General features: G+C 44.3%; 1 protein-coding gene across 4 annotated transcripts in view; it reads left to right on the forward strand.

Annotated features, from left to right (window-relative positions):
* The window catches only part of TIAM1 (TIAM Rac1 associated GEF 1), a 173,273-nt gene that overhangs the window by 32,132 nt on the left and 127,117 nt on the right, over window positions 1-14,024 (forward strand). The gene's annotated exons all lie outside the window — the stretch shown is intronic.

Below are 14,024 nucleotides of genomic sequence, written 5' to 3' on the forward strand. Positions count from 1 at the left end.
CCCAGATTAATTTAGAAACTGTAGCAGGGGAGGTGAGCTGGAGGCAGAAGCGCAGTGACTCTGGCTGACCTCTGCATCAACTCCTCTAAACAGCGGGAGCTGCCTGAGCCGTGGTGGGACCGCAGTGTCCCCAGGATGCTGTGGCTCTGCACAGTGTTGCTGCGGTGCTTCTGAAGGAGCGGTGCCAGGATCTGTCCTGAAAACGCCGAGCAGTGCTTTTGTGCAACTTGATGAAGTTGGCTGGCTGCTGTACGCGTTCTCTGACGCTGCTCAGTGACTGTTATGAAGGATTTAATTATCCTGACGACCCACAGTAACAGAAGGAACAGGCCTCTTCACGTCGAGCCACCACAGTGTTCATGGTTATTGCATTTCCCTCTTTCCTTTTCCTCTTTCCTCTCCAGCAGAAAGCTACAAAGTGAAAGATGATGCCTGCGTTCCTCTTTCCCAGGCTGGTGTGTTACAATGGTTCCTATGATCTTTGTTTATACAGATCTAGGGTAGATTAAAGCTCCTTTTAGCACTGTGGTGTTTGTCAGGAGGCTGGGTAAGCCTTTGGATGCGCCTCACCGAAGACACTTTAGACCTCCTGGTAGCTTCCATCCTCCTTCCTTAATCGCACATTTGTGCAGCTGTTTGTTTTGTACAGCCTCATGAACCCCTGCTCTAGGAGAATTTTAACCATTTGCACGGTCTGTTAAAGCTACAGCTTCTAACATTACGTAGACTGAACAAGACTTTATTAACCTGCTCTGTGTGTGCACAGTACACCTTAGGGGGTTTGAGTAGCATTTTTGGATTGCTGCAGAAACTCCAGAGTACCTTAATTTCGTGCTTTGCCTCCACACGCTGCAGGGAACTGTTGGAGTTTGCACAGCAGAATGCATTGCGTGTATGTGGGGCTACCACCTGCATGTGATTGGTGAGGAAAGGCCCACATACAAAGCAGTCCCATTTGAGGGGGTCATAGGGAGGTGGCTGGAAGAGCACAAAACCTTGCGAGTGTTGCTGTGGCTGATAAGGGTTTGAAGGCAGCTACAGTTGGAGCCCTGAACCGTTGGGCTGGTTCCTTATCTTTATGTACCATGGCACTCCATCAAGTGAGAGTTAATTTTCCATTTCCTGAGTGAAGGAACAAAAGGAGGACTGCTGTTAGAGCCCTGGGCTGCAGTGAAGCTCTGCATATTCAGCAGAAATCGGGAGGCCTTGCTGTCTAGTTTACTGTGCTGTCTCCAGCCATTCCTGTCTCTGGTCTGGGCTTCAGCCTTGGTGGCTGCTCTGTGCTCAGAGTCTTCCCAAGTGGGGGCAAGGAGCACAGCAGTCATGTCCAACTTTGGTACCTTAATGAATTTTGTTTAGCAACACTTAAATCTCTCATCATTTTCAACTTTTTTTATTTCAGACATTGAAATGGAGGAGAAGACGATAATTTAGTTTTAATGTCAGGTTTTACTGGGAGTGTTACTTGTTACCAGTGAAGTGCACTTAAGTTCTGAATAAATCTTAGTAGGCACTTTTCATTTGACTGTATGGCCTAAGTAAGCTTATTATATAAGCCTCTTCTCAACAGTTTTAAAGCCTAATTAAATATTCTCTCTTCTCAGTTGTAAAGGAGATATTATTTTAATTACAGAAGCTTTCTTCTGGCATGCAAAGCACTATTCCACCAAGAAGAGTTTGGCAATTTCCTAGATTTGGTATGCACGCTTTCATGTAATCTCAGTTGAGTTCAGCAGAAAGCTGACCAGAAGATATGGTGCTCAAGTATAAATTATACAGTCTTTTCCTGTTTCTGTCATTCAGAGCTGATGTGTCTTAACATTAGCGTGCAAGTTTCCATTCCTCATTGTTAGTGAAGAAAATGGAAAATAATTTTATGACTCCCTCCTTTCTTTGTCCTCACTTTACCATCTTTGCCATCTGTTAACCTTCAAAAGATATTTCTGTGGTCGAAAGCTTACAATTTGAATAGAAAAACTTCATGGTCTTTTATAACATATGTAAGACTATCCAGATGTGTAACAGGTTGATGTGGACTGGGGCTCCAGTGACTTTGAAAATGAGACGACGACCACGCATACAGCTCCCAGAAAACCAATCAGTGGGCTATTTGTGGTTTTTTAAACATCTGGAATTATTTCCAGATTTTGCAGGAGACATAGTGTGCAATTGAGAGAGAATTGCTTCATTTCTGTCTGTCTCATTTACTCCCTTGTGTGGAAGACAAATAAAACTGATGGGAGATGGTTGTACGAACAAATGTTTATTGTTCAGCAGCGGTATGGTCTGCATAAGGTACTGCTTAGGTGTAGTTAATCCTTCCTTGAGGCAGCAGGATGCCTTGTACTACCTTCTGAAACTTCTTTGAAGCCTGTGATCTAGGCTCTGTTGGCTCAGAGCAACCAGGCGTGTTTCATGTAGGAGTTTGGCTGATGGAAGCCCTAACCGTGATTCTGTGTAGTTCGGAATTTCAATGGCTTCTCACATTACCCCAGTTAGTCATTCCTCGTCTTAATTTTTCCTCCTCTCCTGAATTGCAAACCAGATTCTGCTTGGTGGATGGTGTGTATCATTGCTAGAATTTGCCCTGGCAACCAGATGGGTTTCCAAAAATAACTTACCCATTGTTGCAGAGCATCTCTGAACCTCGGGATGTTATACTGCGGTCTCAATGAGTGGCTTAAGGCTGTCATTTTGTTTCTAATGATTGAACGAAAATAAACCGTACCGTGAGTAGACTTGACTTTGTGTGCACAGTAATGCTGTTTGAGACACGAGAGAAATTCCTGCAGTGTTTACATGCTGAAGAAAAATGCCTTTGAAGGCAAAATATTTCTTCTGTGTATTCACGCGTGTGATTTTGTTTACAGCTTGTTATCTGAACAGTCATCTGCTCAGTGAGCACCTGGTCTTGAGAGAGGCCAAGTGCCTGGGCAGGCGGTGCCATGTTTGAAGTTGCCTGCCTAAGGGGCTGCTCTTGGGCCTTTAGCCCAAGTACCCGGAGCTACCTGCAGGAGTGGATGGCCAGGTAACAAGGGCTTTCCTTGCTCAGAATGGGAATATCAAAGTTTTTGCTGCTGTTAGTCGTTGGTTTGTTTGTGTGTGTGCTAGTCTGGGAAATACGTTTAAGATACTTTTGGACTGTGGGCATTTTCTAGTTTCAGAATGGCACAAATCCAATATTTGGGATATCAGTGTTTCCCTGGTGCTGCAGGAGGATGAGAATGTATAGGGATGTGTTCAGTTGCTGGTGGTCTCACTGTAGCAATGCTGCCCGCTGTGATTATCTTGTCATTGCTTTTGGAGAGCATTCTGCAGCCTGACATCTTGTTACACTGCTTTTCCTGCTTATCAGCAGCAGCTCTCTGTATCTTTTTCTCTAGCCATCTCCTGAAAATCCCTTACACTTCATATATTTTTAAAACCTTCTCCCTCAGCTATTTTTCCCTTTAATCCTGATGCAAACTCAAGATGAGGAATCCTGGATAACTTGGCATCAGCCCTATGTTTTATGCATCAATTTTAATTGCAGTTAGATTGAAAACCTAAATTCTCTCATGTAAAAGAGTAAGATGAAGATACCAAAAACTTGACTGTGTTTGGATTAAAAACTGAATTTTTGACAGAGGGGAAGAGGTGATAAGCATCTCCTTGGCAGTGGTGGGAGCTCGGCTGGGAGGTGGGAACTCGGTTGGATTGCTGCTCGGCCTTCCCAGGGCAAGGCCTCAATCCCCAGAGATCTACAGGCACTGGATTAATGGAATCTCTTGGAAATAAGCTTTTGTAGACTCTGCCAAGGAGGCAGGTAGTTCTCTGGACACTTTACTTAGAGGCCTCCTTGGCTTTACCTGATATGAACTGTGAATGTGAATTTCATGGTGTGAAAGGGTGTCTGTGGGGGACTGCACCAAAGGCTTGGGCCAAAAGCCAGGTGAAGTCAATGAAAAATTCCTAAACTGCTGTTGGTGGATTGTTGTTTTGTGTCCAGAGTGGCTTTATGTTGACTACTGTGCTTTATGTTGACTGTTGTAAATAGTTTCTAGGTGATACAAAGAGTAGTGAGTTTAATGCTTGTTTTTCCTTTAAATGAGATTGGAGTGGGTGAGAGCAGTGTTTGCTGGTAGCTGCTAAAGGAGGGAGACATAGATGTAGTACTCAAGGATTTTGCTTCTGATGTGATCAAGCTGTACCATGCAAGATTTTCTTACTCCTGCCTTTGCAAAACTGAAGTGTTTCTTAAATACCATATGCTTGTTTGTCTAGGTTTATTCCTTCTTAATTCAGAAGTGAATTAAAACAGTAGTAGGTAACTCAGCATGAATATGTGATGACATGCAAGATGTAGGTTCTCGAGGGCCAGAAGTTACATAGATTGCTAGCATGTAAAATGGAGAACTGCTAGAATTAAAGAGAGATGCTAGACATTGATTTGCTTGTGTGGATGTGGGAGAAGGGACAATCAAATGTAATATTTTCTCTGAATTACAGAGAGAGGTCCTTTCATTATCTGCACCCTCTAGGGTATTCTATATTCTCCAGCATATTTTTGCCATATGTGTTTAGTTTCCAGAAGTTTATATACATTATCTGCTTTTCGTTCCAAGCAATGTAACATTTATTACTAGTTTCATGAGTTGTTGTTTCAGGGAGAAAAAAAATCTGCATAGATCTGCCTGTGACTTTGATTTCTGCTCTGGCACCACATGCAATATATACCATCTGCACCAAAGAGAATCATAAAACATATGCCTATCAACCAAGTCATTGCATAGTTGTCTCAATCTCATTCACTGTGACGTCACACTGTTTTGAGGAGGGTCACCAATAATTTGCTGTTGGTGGGCAAGATGGCTTTTAACTGCTAACCCATCCCCATACAGTAGCAAGGGACGATCCTCAAGGTCTTTCCAACCTCTGTGATTCTATGATTTGTTCCCAAGGGAGGGGGAGAGCACACCAGAAGCACAGTGGCAAGGAAGTCTTAAGGGGGATCACGCAAGGAAGCTTCTTGATAGCAAATTATTTTGCTTACAGTTCGTGTCCTTTGCAACCTTAACGAGTAATGGATAAAAAGACTGGACATAACTATAATTAAATAGAGGAATCGCTGCAGTGCTGTAACATTGTTTTCTCTGCTCACCTTCTTCTTGAATTACTTATGCTTGATTGTTACAATTGATTGCAATTGTGAGAGCTAATTTTAGTACGTAAATTTTCTAACGGAAGCCTGCCAACTGTTTGCGTAATGGAAGGCAACAACGACAGAGTTTGATACAAGGTATATTTCTCCCTTTCTCCAGCCGAATGTTGGCAACCATTTCATGGGCTTATTTGCATATATATATGCACATATATAACGCGTGTGTATATATATACAACTACATGTATGGACATATATATAGCCAGAGAATAAGAAAACTTAGCCAAGTCCCTGTGAAAAGCTGAAGAGCAACTTAGATAACTGTGATGAGTTTTAGGAACCAGCTGAATTTAATGCTGATGAGATGGTGATCGTTTCCTTAGATAGAGAACAGATATTAAAAGCAGTTGAGTTTGATCTTAAACTTTGCATGATGGAAAAGAGGACAAATAGTGTTCCAACCTTTAAAAAAAAATCCAATATGTTTAGTTTATGAAATTGAAGACAAGCATATGGGTATATAGATCTGGGCCATTAGAAAATGTCATGGCAGTTTTCCTAGCAGCCTGGTCCAATTTCCAAGGAGTTCATTGTCAGAACTTGCAGGAAGAGTAGATTTTAGTTGCCACAGAATAAGCAGCAAAGGTTTATTTCCTAAGTGAATTCTAACTCAAGGGTGAATTTGCCTTCCGTGTCCTGTTTTTGTATATATCCTGGATTCAAGATATAGTAATTATCAAGGCTGTTTTCGAGGGCCTTTTGTCTTTCACATGCCAAAGAGGAGGGAGAATTTTTAAGTGGTCAAGAGGGTGTGAAGAATGCAGGTGGGTTGGTGGAGTTTAAGGCCCCATGGATTCTATGGATTGAAAAGCGTGACTTAAAAAAGAGTGATCACCTAGCAGATAAGTTTTGGGTACTCGAATTATTATGTGAGCACACCTGTAAGGTAAGGTACGCAAACTAACTGCAACTCGTCATCTTTCTCGCACAGGTTTTTGGTGTCTCCTCTCACTCATTTTTCTCATCCTGGCATTCTAGATGTGATTGTTTAAAAACAAGTTATAATTTGAAGCTCATATTGTACAAACATTTATCTCGGTCATCCTCCTGGAGTTATTCACAGATGTTAAGCTTTGGCAAAGTCATGGCCAACTATGACAGGTGGAAGATCTATATTCTTGAATCAGCTTTTTCTTTTGTCTTCATTTTGGAGATTTTTGGTTCAACTCGGTGCCATATGGGGTTTACTTAAGGAGAGAGTGTGTCTCTGTAAAAGCGCCTTTAAAAGGGATAGAACAGTTTAAATATGTTCAAGAGAATTAATTAAAATGTCTTTCAATTGGAAGGAAACAAGACTTTTTTTTTTTTTTTCTTTTTTCTTTTTCTTTTTTTTCCCAAAATAAAGCTCCAGCCCTGTGGAATGTTTTGCATCAATTACAAAAGGAACTTCAGTACATTTTTCTAAAACGAGGAATGAGCAAACTGCATCTGCGAGGTGTGGGAGTGACATTTCAAAATCCCACTGACAGTTGAATTACCAAACTAAACATCATCTTGCTCGTCCTGGTGCTCAGTGAGTAACTCCCCGCTTTCCAGAAGTGAAATTGTCCCCTCTGAGGGGTGAAATTGACCCAAGGAAAGCGCTGCTGGAAACCCTCTGAAAGGACACAGCGCTCAGTTCTCTACCGCAGTACATTTTAATTTCTGCTGGAAACTTTAGAACTCCCTATTCTTAACACTGTAACAACATGAGGCAGGGCTCCTGGATTTACTTAAGTTTATTTGGCAAAGCTGTCTTTGTCTACCCTGAAATAAAAGTAGCTGTATGCTAGTTTGTGCCATTCAGTGTTGGGCAGCTCCTGGCTCTTTCCTCATGGCTGTCAGAAACGCCTTGTTTAGGCCATGTGTGTACATAACCCTCCTTGGCTTATCAGAACTGACTGAAGACAGGAAAAAGTATGGCATTTCCTGAACCATGGGGGCTTTCGCTGTTGTTTTATACGTCAAAGTTTCTTTGAATGATAAAATAATAATAGTCTGTGATGCTATAGTGATGTTCCTCAGTCACAGTTACCTACTTATTTATATCACAGTTTTCATCGTTGAATTACTGGGTACATCACAAAGGCAGACCTTTGATGTCTTATCTGTTCTGATGGGAATGGACTGTGACTTCTTTGAGAAGTGAAATGTCACAGCAAAGGTCACACTATGGAGCTGCTACAGGGCTGGGAAGAAGGCCTCTACTGTAGGCTGTCAGATGAACAATGCCATTCCCAGTTTCAGCTTTCTGTTATTTTGCTTTCAGAAAGATTGCAGGATCAGACAATTGTGTGGGCTTGAGAACTCTCTGATCCCACCTTCCTCTCAGAAAGCATTTACAAGCATTTATATATATATGTGTGTGTATATGTTGTATGTGTGTGTGTGAACAGCAATCTGATGCAGGAGCATCATGCATATTGCTGCTATGTTTCACATTGTTGCCTATGTTATGAACGAATTTGTCACATTAGTCTAGCAGTCATTTACTCAGTCCCTCGGTCCCACGTAAACTTAGATCTCGCAATCCTACCACAAAGGGAGCAGTGACATAGAATCACAGAATCACTAAGGCTGGAAAAGGCCTCTAAGATCACCCAGTCCAACCATCAGCCCACCCAACCTCCACACCCACTGCCCACATGCCTCAGTGCCACATCCACACAGCTCTTAAACACCTCCAGGGATGGTGACTGCACCACCTCCCTGGGCACCTTGTTCCATTAATGGGAGGAAGGCGCTTGGGATACTGTTGCAAAGAGTGAGTTTGAAGGAAGAGAAAGTCTGTGTGGGTAGGTAGAAAATAATTTTGGCAAGGTAATACAGTAGCCAGAGCCATGGACAGAACCAGGAGCGGTAATGAAAGAGAACTAGTAACGTCAGGGAAGATGATTTGAAGGGAAAACTGCAGATGAAAGCAGACAGAGGCCTGCTGTCTTTGATGTATCTAACAAGCAGATCCATGGAAGCTCAAGGGGAGAAGAATGGCAATGATCTGCTGCACCTGCTGCTCCTTGTCTGGCAATCCTTGGACATCTGTAAGCTTCTTTGTGAGCATCTTTGTAAGCTTCATGTGAGCTGCATGTGACAAGAAGCTCATGTTGCTATAAGCACAGATATACTTGTTTAGCTGGGAGGCATTTCTGCGATGGCTGCCCTTGCTGTGGAAAAGCATGTGTAGAGCAGAAATCAGAGGTGAAGACCTTGGTCTACTGCTATGACAGCAGTCATAGCACACTGCGTCATGTTTTCTCTAGGGGCCTGTTGTACTTTGGTTTAGAGCTGTAACATCACTCCTGTGCTGCTGGGGGATGCAAAGCTGGCATCTCTGGGGGAGGGGAGAGGTGCTGCCTTGCCCACAAGATGAGACGCCACCTGAAAATGTCATTCTCTGAATTCAGGTAGAAGCTGTACTTTAAATAAAACTACTCACTATATATGCAACGGCTGTTATTTGCCTGTTCTCTCCAAGGTCCTACTATTAGTGAGTTTTTCCCCTCTTGAGGCTTTCATGTTTCTTAACTTCACAGTGTTTAAACACCACAGCACAGTCGTTAATTGTGGATAAGCAGGGAGGATGGAGCTGGTTATGGCCAGAGTGACTGGTAGATGTGACAGGCAGCAGCAGCATGCTGTGTGCCATGCTATATGTCATGCCATATGCCATGTTCTCTATGGGGCTATAGTGACAGCTGTGCCTGGGGTTGCTGGGGGGCTGCAAGTTGACTGCAAGTACTACTTGCATGGTTGGAAAGTCTAGCTCAGCAACACAGGCTGGGATTATGTGTAGGCACCTTGTAACCTTTTCTTATATTATTTTTGATAGGGCAACATTGTTAGTGAAATAGGGCTTGGTTAGTTGAAATGGCTCACTGCAGAGTGGGTTGCTGCATTTGCAGGGCAAGATGTGATTCCCCTCAGGTGCTGCAGCCAAACCTGCAATCTGCATCAGAGGCTTACTGGGAAAAACACAGAAGAAACTGTTCTGAGCAGCATTGTGGTGATGGTGCATGGCTCAGCTTGATTGCAGTGTGCTCCTTGTTTGGACTTACTTTCTAGAAGAAAATAAAATTACTTGCTGGAGAGTCAAAACAGGATTATTATTATTATTTTTTTTCATGCTCCAAGACTGAGCTGATGCTGAAGGGAATGGTATTATCCCTCCTCTTCCTCTGCTGGGCCCTGTGTGCCTTTGCCTTGCTGATGTCTGCCCCAGTATTCTCAGGCCACGTGGCTGAACAGGGACCTGCCATCATCAGGTGCATTTTCAGGCACTGATTTGACTGGCATGTGGGTGCAGCCACGCTGGGGTGGCATGAAGGAGTCAAAGGGGGTGTGTGGTCTTGGTTAGAATGAATAGTGGGAGTGTACCTATGTGATACACCTTCTGCCCTTCAGGTTTAATGACAGTGACAATGTTCAGCTGCTGGAGTGATTGGTACAGAAAAAACACCTTACAAAGCCCACTCGTCTCAGTCCTTCCTTTCTGCTCTGTGTGTTTATACCAGGCAGCACTTCTGTGCTGCGCAGCAGGCAGAGCACTGGCATAGGTTGCCCAGAAGCTGTGGAGTCTCCTCTTTAGAGGTCTTCAAAATCCAACTGGACGTGGCCCTAGGCACCCTGCTCTGGATGTCCCATCTGCAGTAGGGGTTGGGCCAGGTGGATGCAAAGAGCCCTGCCAACATCAGCTGCTCTAAGATCCTGCGGTACAGTCAGTGCTTCTCAAGTAAAGCTGCTGCAAGGCAAATCAGAAGTATCTGCAGCTGTAACTATTACTTCATAGTGGTAAGTAAAGGGCGGATTTCTAGGTAGAGCTGATTGCTCCATGGGCTGTTCCTGGGCTGCAACATCAGAAGTGCTGAGAGCTGTGCATTGGGAAAGCTGGGCTGATATTCTCACGGAGATAGAGCTGTCTCGCCTGTGAATGCTGTGTAACCAGGGCTTCGACTTGCTAATAGTGACGTAACTATGAGCAGTCAAGAATGTGTTGGAGGTGTAATATGAGAAGAAATGGGGTGAGGTAAGAGACAAGTCTTGGGCAATGACACAGGAGGGGATACCACAGTAAAAAAGGGAGGAATTCCCTAGCAGATGAGTGACAAAACAACATTAAAACAGGTTTTTGATATTAGATGGAGATGATGATTCAAGAAATGTAAACATATATTGTGGGGGTTTGGCCTGTAGGAACAGTGTGCTTGTAATAAATGAAATAGGAGTATCTTAGTTCTTTTTTTTATGGAAGAGGTGGATGTTTTGCTGAGGCCTATAGGCAACTATACGGTGGCTCAGTTTGCTGACAGAAGCCATGAGTTTGTATGAATAGTGTTGGCACAAAGAAACATGGGTAGCTGGCCATGTCTGGAGGGTAAGATCGTCAGTGTGGTGTGTCAGAGTAAGAGGTGGGAGACAGCAGGATAGGGTGATTCCACCAGCAATGTGGCATGCTTAACCTAGCAACCTATCCCCAAGCTTTGAGACAAGTCTCTGAAACACAGAATTGCTTCCTCCCCCCCCACCCCCCTGTCTCTGTACATAGCTCTTCTCTTTGCCTCTCTTGTCCCTTTACTAGTTCTGCTCTTGGAAGCTCCTATGCTGGCTGCTGTGCTGTGAGCAGACTCCTTCCCCTCCAGCTCATGTGGCTCTCACTGCCACCATTACTGAAGTGACCCCAGTCCTTACAAGTGTGACAGGAGTTCTTGTGCCCTGCCTTCCTTGGGAGCCAGTTGCATGAACCCCTGAGTTGCACAAGTTGTCTTTTTGATAGAGTCACAGACAGAACGCTGGGGAAATATCATGACCAGCTCTTTCCACTGCATGCCATAGAGATGACTATTAGAAACTGAGCTTGTAGTCTTGACTGTGTAGTGCAGCCTACGTGACAGTTATTTTTTTTTCCAGATTTACAGCAAGATAGGGGGAAGCATTTGGACGTGACCTGTCTATAGCTTGAGATAATTTCTGCATTGGCAAACACGCAAAGAGATAAAGCAATGGAGAGCTCAGAGCTAAATCTCCTCTGTACAAATGCTAGGAGCATATGTAATAGGATTGTTGAATTAGAGTTACATGTTTGCAGGGATAAGTACAGTATGGTGATATTGTACTGTCACAGCCATTTTAAATCAGAAAAAAAGACAGGATTTGCAGTGGTTGTTGGGGATTCTTTGGTTTCGCTGTAGACTTCTAGGACAACAAAAGAATAGAAAAGGCTTTTGTAGATGAGGCAAAACAGATCTCTGAGATGGCTGGAGCCATGACTGAGGGGAATCTCAGATGGAAGAAGCAGGAATGCTCTGACCTTACTGTAGTAAGATATCAAAGATTATTTTTACACAAAATACACAGAGAAGTAAACTGTGGAGGAAGAGGGGCAGAGCCCAGGCAGCTGGAAGCAGCTCACCTGCTCTTGCTCTTGTGCCCAGCACAGGGGAAGCTGTGAGAGCAGCCAGTGTCACTTTCTCAAGCTCTGCCAGGCAGGTAGAAAGCAAGCTTTGCAGTGGGAAGCCTTGGGTTTCGATGTGCATTTTGTGCCTTAGAGAGTGACAGTGCTGCCCTTAATTAGGATTACCACTACTGTACCTTCAGGCTTCCATACTAACATCCTTTGTGTGTGTGTGTAGTAATGCCGATACCATTTCTGAGAAAAGAAAGGCTGCTAGAGCAGGCCTATAAAGTGAGCTGGTGTTGCTGCATGTGTCTCTTGGTGCGTGGCTCAGGGCTGGCCGTGGATGTGGTTTCTGAAAGCAGGAGGACAGCACATACGTGGGAGTCATCACCACATGACACCTTCTGTGCTTCTAAGGGTTACAGCGAGGGGATGGCTGTGGGCAGGGCTGTTGGGGCTTGGCAAGTGGTCTTCTGAGAGCAGCAGAGGCTACAGCTGTAGAAGGGATGTGTGGTGTCCCACTAATACTTGGGTTGGGGTGGTTATGAGGAAAAGCACAGAGACTTCATAGAATCATTAATGTTGGAAAAGACCTCTAAGATGACCCAGTCCAACCATCAGCCCACACCCACCATGCCCACTGACCGTGTCCCTCAGTGCCACATCCATATGGCTCTTGCACTCCACTGCTCCCCTAGGCAGCTTGTTCTTTTAATAAAGAAAACAAAAGGAGGGCTTTTCCAGGCTCTTCTTAAAGTGGTGGCTGCAGATTTTTCTCTTTTTTTTTTTTTTTTTTTTTTCTGAATGCAGCCTACAGAAACTCCTCAGAAGAGCACAGAGCCCTGGGGTCACCCATGCAGACCTCTCACATCATCTCTGCCTCTCGTCCCCTTCACCCATGAAAATCTCCATCCGTGCTGATGACTGCCATGACCGCTGCAATGCAGCTGCCGGGTGAGGATGCAGCATGGCCCATTTCCAGCTTCTGCTCAGCCTCACTCCTGCTGCTGCGGGCAGCACTATGTCCAGAGGGCTGCCATGAGAATCCTGCCCACTTTATTTTTAGTTCGGTTTAGGGGATTGCTACATTTCCATGCTTTTTGTTGTTGCGGTTGCTAATCCTGCAGGCAGATTGATCGCTTCCTTGTATTCTTGGCTTTTATTTCGTTTACTTTATTGGTGAAAATTATCTTTTTGTATGTGTTGCTGGTTTGTTTTTTTTTCTTCCCCCCCAACTTTTCACTGTATGCCAGCACTGGCATGAATAAATGGGAAGATGCCACACGTCAACTGCAGGTTACCAAACCCTTTAACTGTGGCCCTGTGAAGCACAGCTGAAACTTAGCCCTGGGCCCTCCAGCTGTGGCAGGAGAAGGTCTCCCTGTGGGAGCAGGTCTGCCCTCAGCAGTTGTCTCTACTCTTTCTGGCTAGGTTGCTGTTTGACCGCAGCCAGTGCGTTGTTAACTAGCAAAAGACTGTTCATGTTGAATTATGAACACATAAAACAGCAGCGGGATTTAATTAGGCAGTTATTCAGAAAGCAGGTGCTTCCTTTCTGGGTTTAAGTTACCAAATTCATCGGGGCATTTCAACTTTGTGCAGTTTAAATTCCCTGCTCCTGAAGAACAAAGTCATTTTCTCTGCTTTGGAGGCTGACATCTGCTTGCAGAGATTAACCGTGTTCCTATAGCAGCTGGCACAGATTTTCTTTGTGGAGGGGATGTATGGAAGAGAGCATTAAGCCCCGGTACAAGTTGCTGCACTCAGATGGAAATTGCTCTGCAGGTTTTGAAGAAGGTCCATTTATCAGAGGGATGCCTGGTAGTGTTACATCACCTGTGGGTTTGGGCCAGGTTTGAAAGGGCTGGCTGTGCTGCGTGCAGCTGAATGGCAATGGGAGGTCCTGTGTTCTCCTTATAAGTCACAGGGGCTTGTTCCACAACGCAGAGAGCAACTGCTTTAAATAAAGAGCCATCAGCAAGCACTTGCATGGAGCTGTGTTTGTGGATGGAGTGAAGACAGTTGGTCAGAGAGAGCGACCCCGGTCTGTCTGGGCTGGGTGACTGCTCGGGAAGGCGTCCGTCAGCCACACTTTGACTCACCGAACAGCATGTGGTGATAATATTAGCTGGGCATACATGACCTCTTACTGCTCTAGCTGGATGAGTGTTTTACAGCCTTATTTTTAAGATTCATTTTTATTTACTGTTTTATACCTAAGTCAGTGCTTTCTGTTTATTGCTTTTTGAGAGCCAGTCTAAACCACGCTTGGCCCCCTAATTTAATGTTACTGACAGCGTGCCATCCAAAGGCAAGCTTTTTATAAAACTCCAGATCAATAGAAATGCTACAATTAATTAAAACCGAGTCCAGTGGAAAGAGCTGCTTTTAAACAAGGGAATATTCCCTGCAGGACTTGCAACCTCAGATCCTGCAGCCGTGAATGCCTGGAGT

Source organism: Tympanuchus pallidicinctus, unplaced genomic scaffold (assembly GCF_026119805.1).
Source record: "Tympanuchus pallidicinctus isolate F22 unplaced genomic scaffold, pur_lepc_1.0 scaffold14, whole genome shotgun sequence".
In the NCBI taxonomy this organism is placed as follows: Eukaryota; Metazoa; Chordata; class Aves; order Galliformes; family Phasianidae; genus Tympanuchus; species Tympanuchus pallidicinctus.